A 17,218-nucleotide genomic window follows, 5' to 3' on the forward strand; every position below is an offset into this window, starting at 1 on the left:
ATTACACACAGCAGGGCCTCTAGCAGCAGGGGTGCTTTATGATACTGAAAGCTCCTGTGATGTCACAAAAATTTAAGAAGTAAAAAAGAAAAAAAAATTTTAAATCCTGAAAAAGAAAAGAAAAAAAAAAATCCCTACAGCTCTGGAAACCACTTGTGTCTCCCGATGGTGTCAGGACTGAGCGTTCTCGCCCCACTCCCTTGGGAGGAGCTCCCCTCACCACCTCACTGTGCTCGGTGCATGTGCTGTTTCATGGAAGCATCCCAAGCACAACCCAGCTGGAAAATGTCTGTGGCCTATACATCCCAGAGTGAGTGAGAGCTAATCCCACGTACCTCGGTGATAAATGCTGATCCTTGGGTTTGCCCCCATCACTCTTTGCCCCTGAACAGTTGATCTCCACTCCTGCCAACCTCGAGTTGCAAGAGACTGTGATTTCAGCTACTTTAGTTTTCCTCAGCATCTGTTGAGTTGGTGAGGGGTATATTCCCCCTTCTGCCTTCATCTTGTGGCTGCTTTGAGGAGAGGCTGAGACAACACTGCAGTCATCGTCAGGTGCGAGAGGTTCCTTTCTTTTCCGTGTGCTGGAGGAGCAGGAAGGCTGAAGGAACAGTATTTACAGTCCTGCTCAGGCCTCCCTCTCCCAATGCATCACTACCTGGCAGCTGAGGCCTTGTCAGGCAGCCCGAGGCTGGGAATGCTGCCAGGTGAACACATGGGCACGGATGCCGGCCGTGAGGAGCGCGAGCACGAATCGGGGATGGCAGGAGAGGCGTCCCAGCTGGAAGCGGCCCCAGGACCGGTTACCGCGGAGGGGCTGCGTGTCCCTGCATCTGAAGGCTGGAGCCGCTTCAAACAGCCTCGGTGCCGGCTAATTCGGGGCACGGGAGAGCTGCCAGGCTCGGGCGTGCGGATCCCTGGGACCTCGGGCTTTGGCTCGGCTGTGGAGCAGGGCAGGGAGCTGGCAGGAGCGGCACAAGCTCCGTGTGCTGCCTTGCTGACGTGCTTTGCCCAGAGGGGCTGTCGATGATGGCTTTTCCTTTGTACCTCCTGCCATCTGCACCTCGCTGGGGCTGAGGGCGTGGGCCAGGGAAGATGCTCAGAGGAGGGGAGACTTCTTTAGCAGGTCCTGGGGGTGTGGGCAGTGTTTGGAGCACGGGGATGCCACTGCTCTCCCCGGAGGACAGGCTGTGCGCTGGGACTTCACCAGGCAGATGCGAACAACAGGAGCAGTCCCAGGTGTTGGTTTGAGGGATCCTGCTGTGGATGGATGCACTGTCTTCCTGGCATGGTTGAGGTCCATGGTTCCAGGAGGGTTTTGCCATGTTCCCAGGGCATGACCTGAGCCGCGGTGTGCTGCTGGCTCTCGGAGCAGTCGCTGAACTGACACAAGGGAGTTGTGACTTGCTCCTGACTGGAGTGGAACTGAGCTGGGTGGGGAGCTCAGGTGTTTCCTGAGACAACACAGCACCAGCCGAGGGAAAGCGTTACACAGTGTGTGGGCATGCAGGAGCTGTGGGCTCCCTCCAGCCCCCTCTTCAGGTCTGTGTGTGCAAAAAATGAGCGAAAGCGTTTCTCTGTGCACTGTCGAGGAGGAGGAACTCATTTTAGTGGATTGGGGTTTGGGGCTTCTATGGTGATGCCATCCCCATCCCCAGGAGAAAGACATCCTTCCTCCCTCCCCTTCCTTGGGACATGAAATGCTTTAAAATTATGGTGCTTGCCCTTGTTCTGAAGTGTGGAACTGGTTCTTTGATAAAACCTCCAGTTCTGCTGTGCAGCTCAAAGGTAGGGGAGTTAAGAGATGTTTTCTGCCTGGTGTCAGCTTGAAGCCTCGCAGACACCGAATCCCTCTAGAGGAGGGCACATCTGTTCAGGAATCTGATCTCATTTCTGCCTTATAGGTTCTCCAGCTAAATGGATCATTTGCTTTCATGAAAGTAATTGCTTTGAATGCTGTGGAAAAGAGAAGCCAAAGCCACAGACAGCATCTAACCTCGCTGGTGTTTATTCAATAAATTAATAAACACTAATAGGGTAGCATTCAAGTTCACAACAGCTCACAGGCTACTTTAAAGCCATCCTGGATATTGCTGGAAGAGCACAGCGTGCAGCAGCCACTCTCTGTAATGTGAAAGCCCTGGCTGTGGGTGCACACGAGGGTTATAGTGCACCCGGGAGCATCGTGGAGCCGGGGCATAGCAGCTCCGTAGGAACACATCTGCTCCTGCCGTGCCGAGGAGAAGCTGCTCTGGCTCCACTGCTGCTGCTGGCACTGAACTGTCCCCCTGCTCTGCCTCACCTGAGCCCCAGAGATCCTGTAAGACACAGGGCTAACACCAGGGTGCCGTCGGCCTTGGCACCTTGCTCCTGAGGTTGCCCTGGCCTTCCTGCTGCCCTGCTGTTGTGCCGGCAGGGAATGTGCTCCCAGCATGGAAGGAACACAGCGAGCCTGTGTCCCCAGTACAGGGAAACCTGGGTTGCTCAAATTCCATGTCACTGTGACTTGTGTGCTCTCTCTGCAAACCAGAGAGGCATAATTCCATCCTTGCCATAAAGCCTCCTCTCTCCCCTGCTGCACTGCCCTGCCCCTCTCTGCACATCCATAGCCCTGCTCCCTGTAAAACAGGAGTGCCACCACATTCCCTGCCTGAAGGGAGCAGAGGCTCTGCCACATGCACAGGCTCCCTCTCCTGCCACTGCTCCCAGGCATTAAAAAATCAGTGTTATATATACATATATTTATTGTAAATACATTATTGTGAATTATATGTAATTATATATGTGTGTACTAAAATGTATAATAATAATAATAATAATAATAATGTGTTGTTATTTAAGCATGTGAGGTTAAGCAGATGCTTTTTTTAATGTTTAAATTATAATATATTTATGATAATTATATATTTAGGCATATTAGAAAAACATTTCCTCAATCTCATACCAACGTCACAAGGGGAGAGGAATGGAGTATTACAATGGAAGGTTGCTGCTAGCTTTGTATATAAAACTCTCTATAATTTTTTTTTCTGTAGGGTTGTTAAAGGTAAGTTGCCCCAGGTTTACTTGTTAATATTGCCTTTTCTGTATTTTTTTTTAAAGTGGCAAAAGTTGCATGGATTCTTCAGAAAGAAGAAACCTTTTTACTGATGTACAGTGCTAAAATGGCACCGACCAAACTGTGGAGCTCACATTTATCACCCAGGCCACAGCCACCAGGGCCCAGCCCAGACACTTTCTTTAGAGGCTATGAAGGGCTGCAACGTGGAGAACAGTGATTTCTCTTCCTCTTGTGCATGTACCTGCTCTGTCCTGCCCTCTCCTCACCTCCTCTGAGAGCTGCCTTCGCAGTGTCAAGGCAGATGCAGCACAGTTCTAATGATGACTTCTTTCTTGGGTTTCTTTTATCAAATACGAGAAAATTAATTTTGTTTCCCCACCAGTCTTCCATCCTTCCATCCTGTGGTTTTCCAGCACATGCTCTGCAGAGCAGCTCAGAATCAAGGTGTTTGCCCCAGCCTCCGGCTTGCAGAGATGGTGTGTGAGGTAGGTGAGGAATGGGGCGCAGTAAAGCCAGTGGCAGAGCAAGTGTCCACTTCCAATAGGCTCCTGGCTGGATTTGGGGATACACAAAGCTGTGGTTTCCCCTCGTGACAGCAAATTTGTGGGGTTGTGTGTTTTACTGTGGGACGGATGAAGATGGATCCGCTGTCTGCAGCTCACTTTCAAGCAAGGTAAACAGGCAGCAGACAAGATCCACTGTGAGCTGACTGGCACCACATAGAAGCACTTCTATTTAGCACCATGGTGCTACTGTCATCCTCAAGATGCAGCCTGGTACTAATCACTTCTTCAGCTGGCCTAATTATGATACGTTGGTCCTGAGTTGTGGCTGCTTTTATCCCGGTGATGTGGGGATTCGCAGAGTACCTATTGCTGCATCCTGTGAGTGCAGGGAGCCGCTGGACCAGGGTGCCAAATCTCAGCTCCTGAGTAAAACTCAGTAAGATATTGAGCTAGAGCTTCAGGGTGGAGGCAGTCAAAATAAAATTAACTGAGCCTTTACCCACTGGTACTTGTACAATGCCACAGCTGTGACCAGTGCTTCACAGGTTGAGGAAGAGCATGCTGGAAGTGTTTCCATATCAAATAAACTCAGGACCCGGTACAACAAAGCACAGGGTGGAGCAAAAGTGTGATGGAGACACCAACATGCAAAAAATGAGCCCTGAGAAGAGCTTCCCTGGGATGCAGTCAGCACAGACACCCAAATTCTCTCCATGAGCCCAGGAGCAGGATTTCCCTTCCCCACCTTGCCCTGAGAATTACTTTCTCATCTCTTTTGGGCAAATTACATCACTTCTGGATTTTTGTTTTCTCTTCTAAAAATGAGGTTGCTGCTTTTATGCCTTTGCAGCATGGCTGGGACAGCGGTAACTGTTTGCAACACACTCCAAAGGGCCACCAACCACTAGGTGAGATTTACCCCAGAGATGAGGGGTTTAGCTCCTGAAATGCACCCTCCTCCTGTTGCAGGTCCTCTGAAAGCTGGGATTGGTGCTCCACTGTTGGCAGAGCAAGAATTCAGGTGGGACCATAGAAGCTTCTCCTGGGAAGCTCAAAGAGGAGTGCATTTCTGCTGATGGAAACCAGCTTTCAGCAATGTTGCTGAGCTCCCTGCTGCTTTAAATGATCACCTAGATGTTGACAATGATGTTGTTCCATAGCTGAACAGATTCAAACAGCGGGAAATACACCCACCTTATTTAGAGGTGGCTAAATAAGCATATTTTATTTAATAAAATGTCATAACACCATTTTGGCATTAGACTTGTTCTTGGTGTCCCCTGTGCTGGTTCCTGTGTCTCTGTTGGGTGCAGGGCTGCCTGGTGCTGATATTAGCAGCCAAAAACATGGGGATTTTTTAATGAGGAACCAATATCTTTGGCTCCACTTTGTGACTGCAGTCAGCCAGTGACAGTTGAAGATTATGGCATTAAAAATATATTTTTTAACTACAGTTAATTGATCCTCGTGGGAAATTAGCATGCAATGGGCTGTTTGCTCTCTGTTTATCACTCTGCTCTGCTGAACGAACTTGGCTGTGCTGTCTGCTCCTGTATTTCCACTGTGATCCATGAATCTCCCCATACCTCTGATGCCAGGCTTGGATTTCAGAAGGCAGAGGCTTAACCCCAGCTGGGACAGGCAGCAGCCACCCCACTCTTCAGGTGCCACTGGAGGACCTACACTGCTAGATGGTTTCAGACATTCTGTGGGTGTTCTGCTCTAGTCTGCATCCCCATTTTTCTTTCTGCTACTTTCCTTCTCCTGCCCTGCTGTGGCTCTGGCTGGGAAGCCAGGGCCATGTGTGTGTCTCCAGGCTATACATGGAAACTCGGCTTTCTGCGACCGACCGTGGCTCTGCAATAAACGAAGGGAGCGTGTCCCTGCCTGACTGGCACGTTAAGCAGATGTTCAGTCTCCAGACCTCATTTCAGGCAGTCAGAAATGAGAAGGGAGAAGATGATTTTCTCTCCTCCCCAACAGCCAATGATGCCCTTGTGAAGCTCCAGCCTTTGCAACGCCAGGCTGCAAACCCGGCGTGAGCAGCTGTGCTGGAGCTGCTGGCTGGATTGCAGGGATGCTCCCTCCCAGGATATTTGAGTGTGTGTGAGGCTGGCTCCAGCTGCAGAGGTGGAATGGGCTGAAAGGATGCTTTAGAGGCACTGAAGGAAGAATGCTGGAAGAATATGCTGGAAGCTTGGGTGTTATGCGGCTGTGTCACAGCTGAGGTGACCGCTTTAACTCTCCTTTGAGCTACTCTCTATTTCTTTCTTTCAGAAGCAGCTCAATTTTTCATAACTTGCCTGTGTGAAAGGCTTATTATTTTCTGTTGTTGTTATTATTCTCCAAGGTTACACAGCACCTCTGTGGCAGAAATTCAGCCCTAGCCATGAGCTGAGCCATCTTGGCTCCCATTTTCGCATCCATCCAGAGACCTTTGCCCTCACCCCCAGGCAGCAGTGATGGGGAGATGTCCTGTTGACAGAGGGATGTAATAAAGGTTATAAATAGAATAACTGGGCACAAAGAGCTAATTAATGTGTAGATGTGCTCTAGTTAATTGGGGACACTACAAACACCACTCTACCTGTGCTGGACACAGTTGAGAGGAGGTGGTTTGCTCCTTTCCATCTGAGATGTGAGGAGTAGAGCAGGGAGAGGTCAGCCTTCCCCCGGCCAGGTTAGCCACACTCTTCCCACCTCCATCTATGCAAGCAGTTGTTAAAGTGACCCCTCGTGTTCCCATTTAAGTTGTTTTAACTGCACAAATGACTTCTATGCAGGTGCAAGAAAGACAATGGTCAAAATTACAGGCAATGGCTACTTGGAGAGCAGAGCATCTGTGCAGCAGGCTGGGAAATTCTGAGTATTTCTTGGAAGAAAATGGAAGGGCAGTGGTGCCCTATTAAAGCTGTTCCAGAATAAATCCAGCACCGAGCAGAACCGCTTCAATCCATGTACTTCCTGTGGAAGGTTTTCCTTGCAGCAGCAGTACAATGGTGACCACAATGGGATGCTCCAGCAAAAACCATCTCAGGGCTGCACCAGGCAGCATCTGCCTTTCACAGGATGCTGCAGGAGTCACAGATCCCAGACTGATTTCCCCTGCTTGGCCCAAGGAGCATCCTTTGTGGTGACAATGCTTGGAGCTGTTTTGGGTAAATGCTTCAGCTTCCCATCACAATAACAGGGTATGCCCTATCCTAGGGCTTCTCCTTAGTCCTACATCCACCCAGAGAGTGCCACCAGAGCTGCAGGTACTCTACTTACAGCAAGGCAAGGATGTGGGAAGCATTCCCATGGGAACTCGGCCCAGTCCTGCTCCCCAGCCCGCACTCTCTTTGCTGTGCCTTCGGAGGGACAGCAAACCAACCTCATCCTGGGCTGCAGCAGGGAAGTGTGGCCAGCAGGCTGAGGGAGGGGATTCTGCCTTCTGCTCTGCCCTCGTGAGACTCCACCTGCAGTGCTGCATCCAGCTCTGGGATCCCCAGTGTAAGAAGGACATGGACTTGCTGGAGTGAGGAGAGCTGGTTGTTCAGCTTGGAGAAGAGAAGGCTCTGGGGAGACTTTGTAACACCTTCCAGTACCTAAAGGAGACCTAAAAAAAGCTGGAGAAGGGCTTTTTGCAAGGGCCTGTAGTGAAAGGACAAAGGGTCTGGGGGTAGGTTTAGATTAGATTTAGACAGAGAGTAGATTTAGATTAGATACTGGTCAGAAGTTCTTTACTTCTGTGAGGGTGGTGAGGCACTGGCACAGGTTGCCCAGAGAAGTTCTGGATGCTCCATCCCTGGCAGTGTTCAAAGCCACGTTGGATGGGGCTCTGAGCAACCTGCTCTAGTGGAAGTTGTCCCTGCCCATGACAGGGGGGTCAGAAGTAGGTGATCTTTAGGGTCCCTTCCAACCCAAACCTTTCTCTGATGATTCTGTAACTGATTACTTTTCTAAAGTAGTTGAAAATTGCTCCTGCTCATTATGCACCTCTTCAGGGAGCAGTGGTTCTGAGGAATTTAGTGAGGAGTTATTTGGTGTGCATGAGGTCAGTTTGGACAATTTTCTTTTAGCAATAAGGCAAAAAATATCGAGGGTGAAAGACTCATATGGGACAAAATCTGCCTGGGGCACAGAGTCAATTCAGAGATGTCTTTGAGTGCCTGTGTGCAGGAAAAAAACTGATTTAATGGAACACTGGGCTCCATTCCCAACAGCATGGAATACCTCGGGCCCGAGGGGAGGTTTTCACAGGAGTGTCTGTCTTTGGCAGTGCTTCTGAGGGCAGTGGCCATCCCAGCACCCGCCTGGCTGGGCTTCGGCCACCGTGAGACAGCAAAGGTCACTGCAGCTCCACCTGAGCACCCAGCACTGGTGGCTCACCTGGAGAAAATGGCAGCTGGAGCTGGAAGGGAGGAGGTGATGGGACTGGGAGGTGATTTTGGGTAGCAAGGGGAAGAAACTGAGGGTGTTTGCTCAGAGATGTGCTGAGGCTACCAGGCGCAGAGAAAGATGGATCCCTGCCTTCCTCTGAGCCAGTCTGATCACATGAAAACAAGAGGCCAGAAACTGAGCTTTATGGCTGGTATGTCTGAAACAAATCAAAGAAAAGAATATTTGTCTTGCCTGAGCATGGCAGGGAACATGCCAAATATTTCATTTGGGAGCACAAGGGTCAAGGTGTTTCTCTGCTCTGTATTGGAGTGGCATGTCCTGGTGGGCAGGGAGTGATGGCAACAGCAAGGAATGGGCCAAAAGTCACAAGTATTGGATCAGAATTTAAATAAAAGCTCTAGAATTAATTATCCAGCTCAGTGGGACAGAGTTGGGAACAAAAGCTGGATGTCACCCCAGGGGACTGCAGTCTGCTTTAGGGACCTCCAGCTGCACTGCACTGCTGATCTCCTGCCTTCCCAGTCCCTTCCCAGTCCCCTCCCAGTCCCAGTCCCATCCCCATCCCATCTCCCTTCTGCAGCAGAAGTTGGCTATAAAAAAGGACAGGATTTCAGAGACAAGACAAAAACAGTCTTTCATTTCCATCCGTGTCTGCTCACTGTCTGACTCCGCAAATCAGAATTTAGCATCTAACACCTCCCCTTCCCACTCCCCATAATTTTCCTGCCTTGTGATTTGGTTTTCCCTGGGCATTACCCAACTCCTTGGGACTTGAAATTTCCTGCTAGGGGCATCACTTGAATTTACACACATAATGCAAAGGCTGACAAGGGGAGATGAGAAGCGTGGAAGCCGTGTGAGGGGTACAGTGTTTGTCTAAAGCTTCCAGAAATGGCAGATCACTGAACTGGATGGCAGGAACGGCCCTGCAGCCTGAGCCCACCACACTGGGCCAGCTTTGGGATGGAGGTGGGTATGGTGCTGGAGGGAAACCTCTCCCCTTGGGCAAGTTGCTGGAGGAGCAGCAGAAACTCCTGCTCAAGTTGAGCCAGGCAGAAAGAAACATTGTCGTGTCTATTTTAGGATTTTTGTGCTGCTGCTCCTCACCACCCTGTCCAAATACATCCCTTTAATGGATTCTGCCCGAGAGGAAGCACATCCATTCTCCTGTGAGAGGGTGCCTGTGCCCATAAGCCTGTTTCCCAACACTATAAATTGGTCCTATAAAAGATGTTACTCCTCCCTGCCTCTCCTTAATAACTCCATGCTGTGGCTATAACAGCGCTTTGCTGCCACCATATTTTTCACCAGGACTCCAGTCCCCCTCTCTTTTTTTCCTCCTGGGTACTGAACAGCTCCTAGAAAAACCAGGCAGTTCAGCATCCCAGAGGGGCCTGGTGAGCATGATTTGGGAGAAGCTGGGACACTGGGCACAGAGGGGAGGGGGCAGTGGCAATAGGGCCACATGAGAATTTGGGATCTGGGTGGGGGTAGCTCGGGTGCACAGAGTGAAGCCCCAGCAGCTCTGCAGTCACAAGGGTAAATCCACTGCTTTTTTCAGACTCACCCTCCTGGGATGATCCCTCTGACGATCCCAGTGCCCTGTGGGAAGCCCAGCCCTGAGACAGAAGCTGCAGTGGAGGCTGTAGGCTCATCCTCAGGGACTCAGCATTCCTTGCTGTGTGAGGAGCATCTCTGCTGCTCTCATCCAACCTGCCTTCCTGATGGAATGTGCTGCCCAGTGCCAAACAATGCAAACCTGGGGGTGAAATGGAGCAGAGAGGGTTCCCAGCTTGCAGCGCATCTCCTGCCCATCCCAGCACACCCTTGGTACAGTGTTGGATCCACAGAGAGCACCAGAGACCCTTCTGACGCCCCTTGCCACTCAGAGAGGCAGACTCTCAGCTTTATTTAAAAGCAGTAAATGCCCAATTCCCCCTAGAAGTGACCAAGTGGGGAAGTGCTCATCTGCACCCCATTCCCCCCTCCCCAGTGCCACTGGCACCAGCAGCAGAGTTAGGTCCTCTGTGCATGACAGGCATCCAGGCTGTGGCACCTGCTGGGTTTTTTGTGGCTGCTACTTGAGGCTGCTCCTTTTCCTTCCATGCATAGGCAGAGTAATTTGTGTCTGGAAGTTTGTGGTCTCAAGTTTCTTTTCCCTGAGGACCTCAGAATCCTTTCACTGGACACTAAAGAGGTGACGTGGTCTCCTTCAAAAATAAATGCCTTCCTCGGGTGCACAGTGTGTAAGCAGAGTGCAGCGTGGTTGCTGAAATTCTGCACAAGCCCAGCATCAGGGAATTATGTATTAAGATAATAAAGGTTTAAAATAAACCCTTAGAGGTTTCTCTGACAGTGGAAGCTTGGAGATATCCCTCGGTCACTGGGTAAAGCCTTGGGGGAACTTTAGGATGTGGTTCACCTCCTGCATCACTTGTGTGCATGGCTGGGTGCCTTAGAGGTAACAGGGCAGGGCTGTGTGCTGCAGGGGATTCCCACAGCTGGGGAATGGCTAGGGTTAGGGCTAGGGTTGCATCTTAGCACACAGCAATGGGATTGAAACACGCTGATCCTCTCTGCTGTTCATTGCATGAAGGAGAGGGGGAACATCTCAAAGCCATAAAATCCTGTCAGCTCACGTCTGGCACATCCTGCCCAACAGGTTGGGTAAAACCAAGCAGCTGCAACATTGTCTCTCTCACTTGTGCCCAGATTTCTTTCACAGAAGGTCCCATCCCCTTGCTGTTCATTCTGTCTCATCTGAGCTGTGACTCTTCTGCTGCAACCCTGCAGCAAGTTGCTGTCAGGAGCAGCCCCCTTGCTTTATGCTCCTACAACAAAGCATGGCCAAGTATTTGCATGAGGGCAGCTTTAATGAGCTGCTTTTCTGATGGTGTAAATAATCTTGTCATCTTCCTGACAAATTAATGCTTAACACCCCCCCCCCCCCACTCCCTTCTAACTGGCTGAAGTGTTAACCATTATTGCTTTAGGGCTTATTAATATTTTGGAGTACAGTAGTGACACTGGGAGAAGGCTGGGAGGTTGTATGAATTAATGCTCCTTTGCCTGTCAGGGTATTTAAGCCTTAGGTTTTGGATATGGGTGATTTAAATAATTCCCATGGATTCCTCAGCTTCCCTTGTCACATGCATGGGGGCAGGAGGAATCACACGTACAAGCGTGATTAACTAATGAGCTGACTAATGAAGGGCTTCTGACTACAGGCATTAACCATCTCCTGCCAAACAGATCAGGGGGACAAAAAAAGGGCATAATCTCATGTCAGAGTTCCCTACTGTGCCACCCTGACTTTGGTGACAGAGGCTGGTCCCACCCCACGTGTGAGAGATGCTCCCTTCTGATAGGAAGAAGTTTATTTAACCAGCCCCAATGAAATCTTCTCATTTAGCAGCCTTGAGCAGGGGGTTGCCAGCCACAAAACCCAGTAGGAACCCAAAACGAATAGCCCACAAAATGAGGAGAAATTTAATGAAAGAAAAAAACCCCAGAATGTGTCAAAGCTGCATGTATAAAATAGAGGTTATCCCACAGGTGCTCTCACAACACACCTTTCCAATATGTAAAAGTCCCACATTTGTAAGGCCAGGCCCTGCCTCTGGAGGAGGAGTTGCCAGCTGCAGGCACTGCCCATACCGAGCAGGGGCTGCAGGCCCAGGAAGCAAAAGCAGCTCTGCTTCCTAACGCAGCTAAATGCAAAGCTTTCCATGGGAGCAGATAAAACACTGCCTACAATTGGCTGCAAAGCCATGCCTGGGTCAGCAATGCTTTTGTGGGCTGTGAAATGTCACCTGTTGCTGTGGGATGCAGGGAACTGCACCAGGCAGCCACCAGCTCCTCCCAGATTGCTTCAAGGAATTAGGAGCATCTCCTGGGGCTCCAGCCTTTCTGCCCCTTGGGTTGGGACTGAGTTATTTATCCAAACATGACATTTCTCAACCCACAAGTAACATGTCTCTGTTTTTCTCCTGGAGCAAAGGGGGAGTGTTGAAATCAGGGTGTCCCTGCAGGCTCACAGGGGATCAGTGGCATTCCTGGCAGCTTACTCCTCACTGGGCTGTTGGGAGGGGTTTTGTGCTGAGGTGGGGGGTAGATACGGATCCTGGAGAGTTTGGTCCATCTGTTTTCTGAGGGGAAGTGCACATCTACTTGCCATTCCCAAATCCAGGATTCTTGATACATCAAATGGGATTTTTACTGTGGGTGTGGGCTGTGAGTTTCCATCTCACTGCCTGTGTTTAGCCTGTTTCCCCAGGGGCTGTTTGGGGCCCTGCTCAGCCTGGGCTGGGCATCTCTCCTGTGAGTGTTTCCTGACTCCCAACGTGCAGGAAGCGGTTTGGAGGGATGTTGCGGAAATTCTTTGTCTCCACTTCCTATTTCTTTTCCTGCTCACCCCCCTCACACAGGCACGTGTGCTGCCTGCTCGGGCAGCCTTGGCCTTCCTTGTTCTGGTGCATGTCTGGGATTTTGTGCTTTATGAAAGATGGGAAGGGCTGTTTTTTGATCCCCAGTGCTTGTCTGGGCAATGCCCCATGTGCTTGGCATGGCCAGGCATTGGTGTGGCCGCCCTGGTGAAGGACAGTGGCTTTCAGCCAGGCTGGTCCATCCTTCCCAGAGGCTGGGATGGCCCTTGCTCTGCTCAATGTCCTTCCATTCAGGTATTGGGAGAGCAGAATGGGTTTGGGTGCAGGCTGAGGGCACCCCTTCTTCTTCTCATCCTGGATAAATGGCTTTATTCCCACAAATAACAGGATGTGGGAGCTGCCAAAAATCCTGGTGTTTTCTGATAGCATTGCCAAGAGCTATTCCTGGGTGCTCATGTCCTCAAAGGGGCAGCAATTTGTGTGCTGGGAAGTGAATTTCTGCTACACAGAATGTGCCTGGGCATGGAGGAGGCCAGTGGCCGCGCCTGCACTTTGGTTTTGTGGTTTGTAATCCAGAAGTTCCTGCTGTGGTAGCAGAGATGCTGATGCTCCTGGGACGAGGGCCAGCCCAACTCCTCCTATGTCTCTTCCAGCACCACAGAGGCACCTGAGCTGGCATGGCAAAAGGGATGGGATGGCCCCATGGCAAAGGGCTCTCACTGTGGCTTGGCAAACCCTGGGCAAGCTCTGCTCCATGTCTCATCCTCTCCAGCAGTGTCACACAGATGCCGATTCCCCTGGGGATTGCTCAGCTTGGTGTTATTTTGCAGCTTCAAAGTCTTCAGCTGGATTATTATTTTTTTCCCCTAAGCATTTAGGCAGCACCTGCAGCCTTGACAGTTTAGGCCAGGAACTGGTGAGACTCCTTCTGTGAGCCAAAAGGAGCCCATGGGCAGACTAGCACCAGGCACCTGCCTTTGCCAGGGGCCTTTGCCATTTCTGTGGTCTGTGTTCTACACCAGGGAAAAACAAGGGGTATTACAGAGGAATCGGGGTGGATAAACTCTGCAACACCTGGAGTGGAAATTTGTTAACTTCTCTCACCTGCAGCTTCCCACAGACTCTGTGGGACTCCCATCCCTCCTGCCACCCCTCTGTACCCCAGGAGCATCCACCTCCTGTCTCAGGGCGTCAGACCAAGGCAGGGATGGCCAGGACTTACCTGCTGACCCCGGGCAAGTCCTACTCGGAGTCTGAAATACAAATCCTAATTCTTTAACTATAGCCCCATCTAATGGCACGATCCCAGCAGCTCGCTGTACAGCGCTGGTGTTCGGGTGGATGCAAATCCTGCTCTGCAGCTGGGGGTTCCTCACTGGCAGGGCATGCCAGCAACCCTTCTGGGCCGTACCCAGCCGGCCAGGAGCCCCTGATCGGGAGCACAGCAGCAGCTCTCACCTCCCTTGGGACGCCACGGGCTCTGGCTGTGCCCCAGGCTGCTCCTTGCAGTGCCAGAACGGGGTTGTTCCCCCCTTTTTACTGGGGTCAAAAAGCAGCTGCTGTGCTGGGCTGTGCTGGGTCCTGGCTCCTGACATCCGAGTGCAGCCGTGCCAGGCTGGCCAGCACTCCTGGTCCGGAGGTCCCTGCGCTCCCGCAGGAGCACGTGTGGGACACAGAACAGCAGCCCAGTGGGACACACCGGCCTGGACACATCTCCTGGCTGCTGCAGGGGCCGGGACACTGATGGAAGCCCGGACACACCAGGCTCCCAGTCCTTTCCAGCAAGGAAAATCGGGAAAATTTCCGGCAAACCCACGGGGTGGGCCCTGGGGCGTAGAGCTGGGCCAGCCACTCGCTCCCCCAGGGCTGCCTGCTGCTGGGCTGGGCCCCTGTAGCCACGTGGAACTCTGCTCTGGTGTGCCAGAGCAACAGAAACCTCACCTGATGGTGACTTTAAGTGAATTTAAATGCTGTCTATGGCTAAGGTATGAAAAACCATGAGAAATTAGGGCAGTGGGACTTGTTTTGCCAGGATGGCTCAGCCCAGCTGCTGCCTGGAGGAGGGGTCCTGCCTCTGCTCTGTGCCTGGCTGGCTGAAGCTTCCCTCTCTCTCCTGCAGGTGGTGGTGGGTGTGGGGTGCTGGTAGGGGCTATGCTGAGCCTGGGGAGGCTGCTGCTGCCTTTGGGGGGCAGTTTCATGCCAGCCAGGTCAGTAGCTGGTTTAGGGTGGTTTGGTTTGGGGTTTCTTTTTAAACTGCATTTGCACACATCTTCAAATATTGGTGTTGACTCAGACCCAACTCCCAGTGCCAGATGTGGCTGATCTTGTCATCCAGAGCCAAACTGTGGTGTTGAGATGACCTAACAGCAGGCTGGAAAACTTGGGTGCTCCGCTGTGTCCACCCAGGGTGAGTGAGGTGGGCAGGCAGGAGGTGCCTGCTGCCCTCTGTGGGGCTGTGGGGATGCTTTAGTCACGCTGTCCATGTGTGCCAAGGTGTGCACTGGCACCGTGTGTACATCCACAGCCCCGGGTGTTGCCCAGCCTGCCTGGGTAAGTTTGCTGGGGACTCTGTGCTGCCAACAGCAGAGCACAGCAGGGAAATGAAGAGGATGTAGGCCCAGCAGGAACTCAGCTGCAGCTCCTTGCCTTAAAAACAACTGCGGGGTTGAAGCCAGGACCAGGATTTTTCCAAGCCTGGCTAAGAGAAATGCTCCTGTGGCTGGGCAAAGCAGCTCCTCTGTGCAACAGGTTTGCTACACCACTTCCAGTGCTGGGGTATTTCCCTTCACCTCCCACTTGCTCCATGCATGAGGCTGCGCCCTGATCTCCCATGTGACCTGGTCCCTGAAATCCTCATGCTGGGTGAGTCTGAGTGGGGATGGTGATTTTGGGGCTTTTGGAGAGCCCTGGGGGCATGAGGGCACTGAGAGCAAGGTGGCATCGTCAGGCATTGTCCCTTTGGCTGCAGAGCGTGCACCACGGTGAGAGCAAGCCCCAGCTCTCCCACAGCAACAAGTTACACACTATCCTACAAAAGCACAGAAATGCAGGAAACAGCTGCTGGAGCCTTATGAGATTTCTTTTTTTTCCACTGTTTTTAGTCTTTGCTCTTCCCTTGCCACTTGGGAAGGGGATCCACCAACAGCTGGGGCTGGACCAGGCTGCTGTGGCACTGCTGTGGCACTGCTGTGACTGGCCAGGCTGGCACCCACCAGGCCAGCCAGCCCTGCCTGGGCTGGGCATGCCAGGGGCTCCCTGCTCCTCCATGGTTTTCATTTGTTTTGTGGCCACCGCAAGACCTGCCAGGGAGGCTGGAAGGGAAACCTGGCCCATCTCCCACTGAGCAGAAAAGTGGCTCTTTGTGGGGTCCCTTGCTGGGAGGGGGCACTCCCCCTCCCAGCCCCTGTTTATGCAGTACCTGTGGGCTGGCTACCAAAGACTACCTGTAAAAATTGGTTTTGGCACAAGAACCCCTGGGAGAGCCTTTGCCAAAGAAAAATATTGTCAACAGGCTCTAGGAAAACAGGATTACTCATCCAGGGGAAAATCACCTGGCCAGCTTGAGCAAGCTGCATGGATATACTCAGCACAGCTTCATCACAGCTGCAGATGGGTGCCTGCAAAGGATGCTGCTTCTCCTCAGTGTTGCCTCACATCACCCAGGCTGCCCCACCTTGGGCTGGTGCAGCCTTGTGGGTCCCCACTCCCCACTGAGGGACACATCAGGCCAAAGGGGGCATTTGTGGGGTGTAGCTGGCTGGGGCAGGGGGTGGTTTCTGTGCCGGGGCTGTGCTGAGATGCTCCCTCTGTGGCAAAGCCCAGCCCTGGGGCACAGCCTGAGGGACAGCTGATCTCGTTTCCTGCCTTGCTCTTCCCATCACCAGGCCTTCATGAAGTCACTTTCCCCGGGCATGAAGCAATCCAAGCTTTAATGTCACTTTTTTTTTTTTTCTTTTAGACATCAAAAATCTCTGTTCTCTTCAGGCCAGAACCAACTTCAACAAGCATCGAGCAAAACTCTGCAACTTGCTGTGCACTCACTCTGTGATCTCTTCTGACTGTCCTGACACAGGCTGCAAATAACTTCCCCATGTTTTACAGAGCCTGACAGATGGGATTTGAGACTTGCAACCCTCCAATGCCAACTACTGCAAAGGGCAGGAGGACCTGGAGTGCCTTCTATGAGGAAGGAGAGCCCTTCATAAGGCCCATCCAGGCAGGTCTAGAAAGGACACCTGGGTCACAGAGGGGTCACAGCTGAGTGCTCGTGTGGCACGGGAAGGGTTTGAAGGTGACAGCTACCCCAGTCTCATGAGCAGTCACAGCCAGAGGGGCCCATGCCCAGCCCTGGGGCAGCAGAGGGTTTTGCTGGGCTCCCCGAAGCCCTGTGGGCAGAGCTGCCACTCAGTCCGTAGAGCAGAGCCCGTTCCCACATGCCCTAAAGGCTGTCCCAGGCACCCCGTGCCGTCCTTAATGGCTGTGCAGGTATTTCACTAATGACCATTAATGACATGTGGCAGAGGGCCAAGCATTTGTTCCGATGAGCGAGCAGTGGCCGCTCTCCTGCCCACAGATCATCAGGAGTGCAGGGGGAGAGCCCACGTTTGAGCTTTCCAGCAGCCCTGGATGTGCTTCCCCAGGACATTCCTGCTGTGCCTGGGGATGCAGCCACAGCAGGAAAGGAGCTGCAAGCAGGCCTGGAGGGGGGGCACAGCGGCTCAAACATCCCTGGGGAAAGGGAGTGGTGACCTGTCCGGGCCAAGGGAATCGGCTTTTTCCACTCAGACCTGCTCCTCCATCAGGGGAGCACAGCCAAGGGGAATTTTTGCTCAAAGGCACAGTGAGGGATAACATCAAACCTCCTCCTGGACACAGCACGGACC

General features: G+C 52.1%; 1 long non-coding RNA gene across 1 annotated transcript; it reads left to right on the plus strand.

Annotated features, from left to right (window-relative positions):
• The first annotated feature begins 3,101 nt into the window (after positions 1-3,101).
• LOC138107156 (uncharacterized) lies at positions 3,102-4,817 on the plus strand. Its single transcript, XR_011149262.1, has 2 exons — positions 3,102-3,546; positions 4,537-4,817. It is a non-coding gene; the product is annotated as an uncharacterized lncRNA (long non-coding RNA).
• The last annotated feature ends 12,401 nt before the right edge of the window (positions 4,818-17,218 follow it).

Source organism: Aphelocoma coerulescens, chromosome 3 (genome assembly GCF_041296385.1).
Source record: "Aphelocoma coerulescens isolate FSJ_1873_10779 chromosome 3, UR_Acoe_1.0, whole genome shotgun sequence".
Lineage (NCBI taxonomy): Eukaryota > Metazoa > Chordata > Aves > Passeriformes > Corvidae > Aphelocoma > Aphelocoma coerulescens.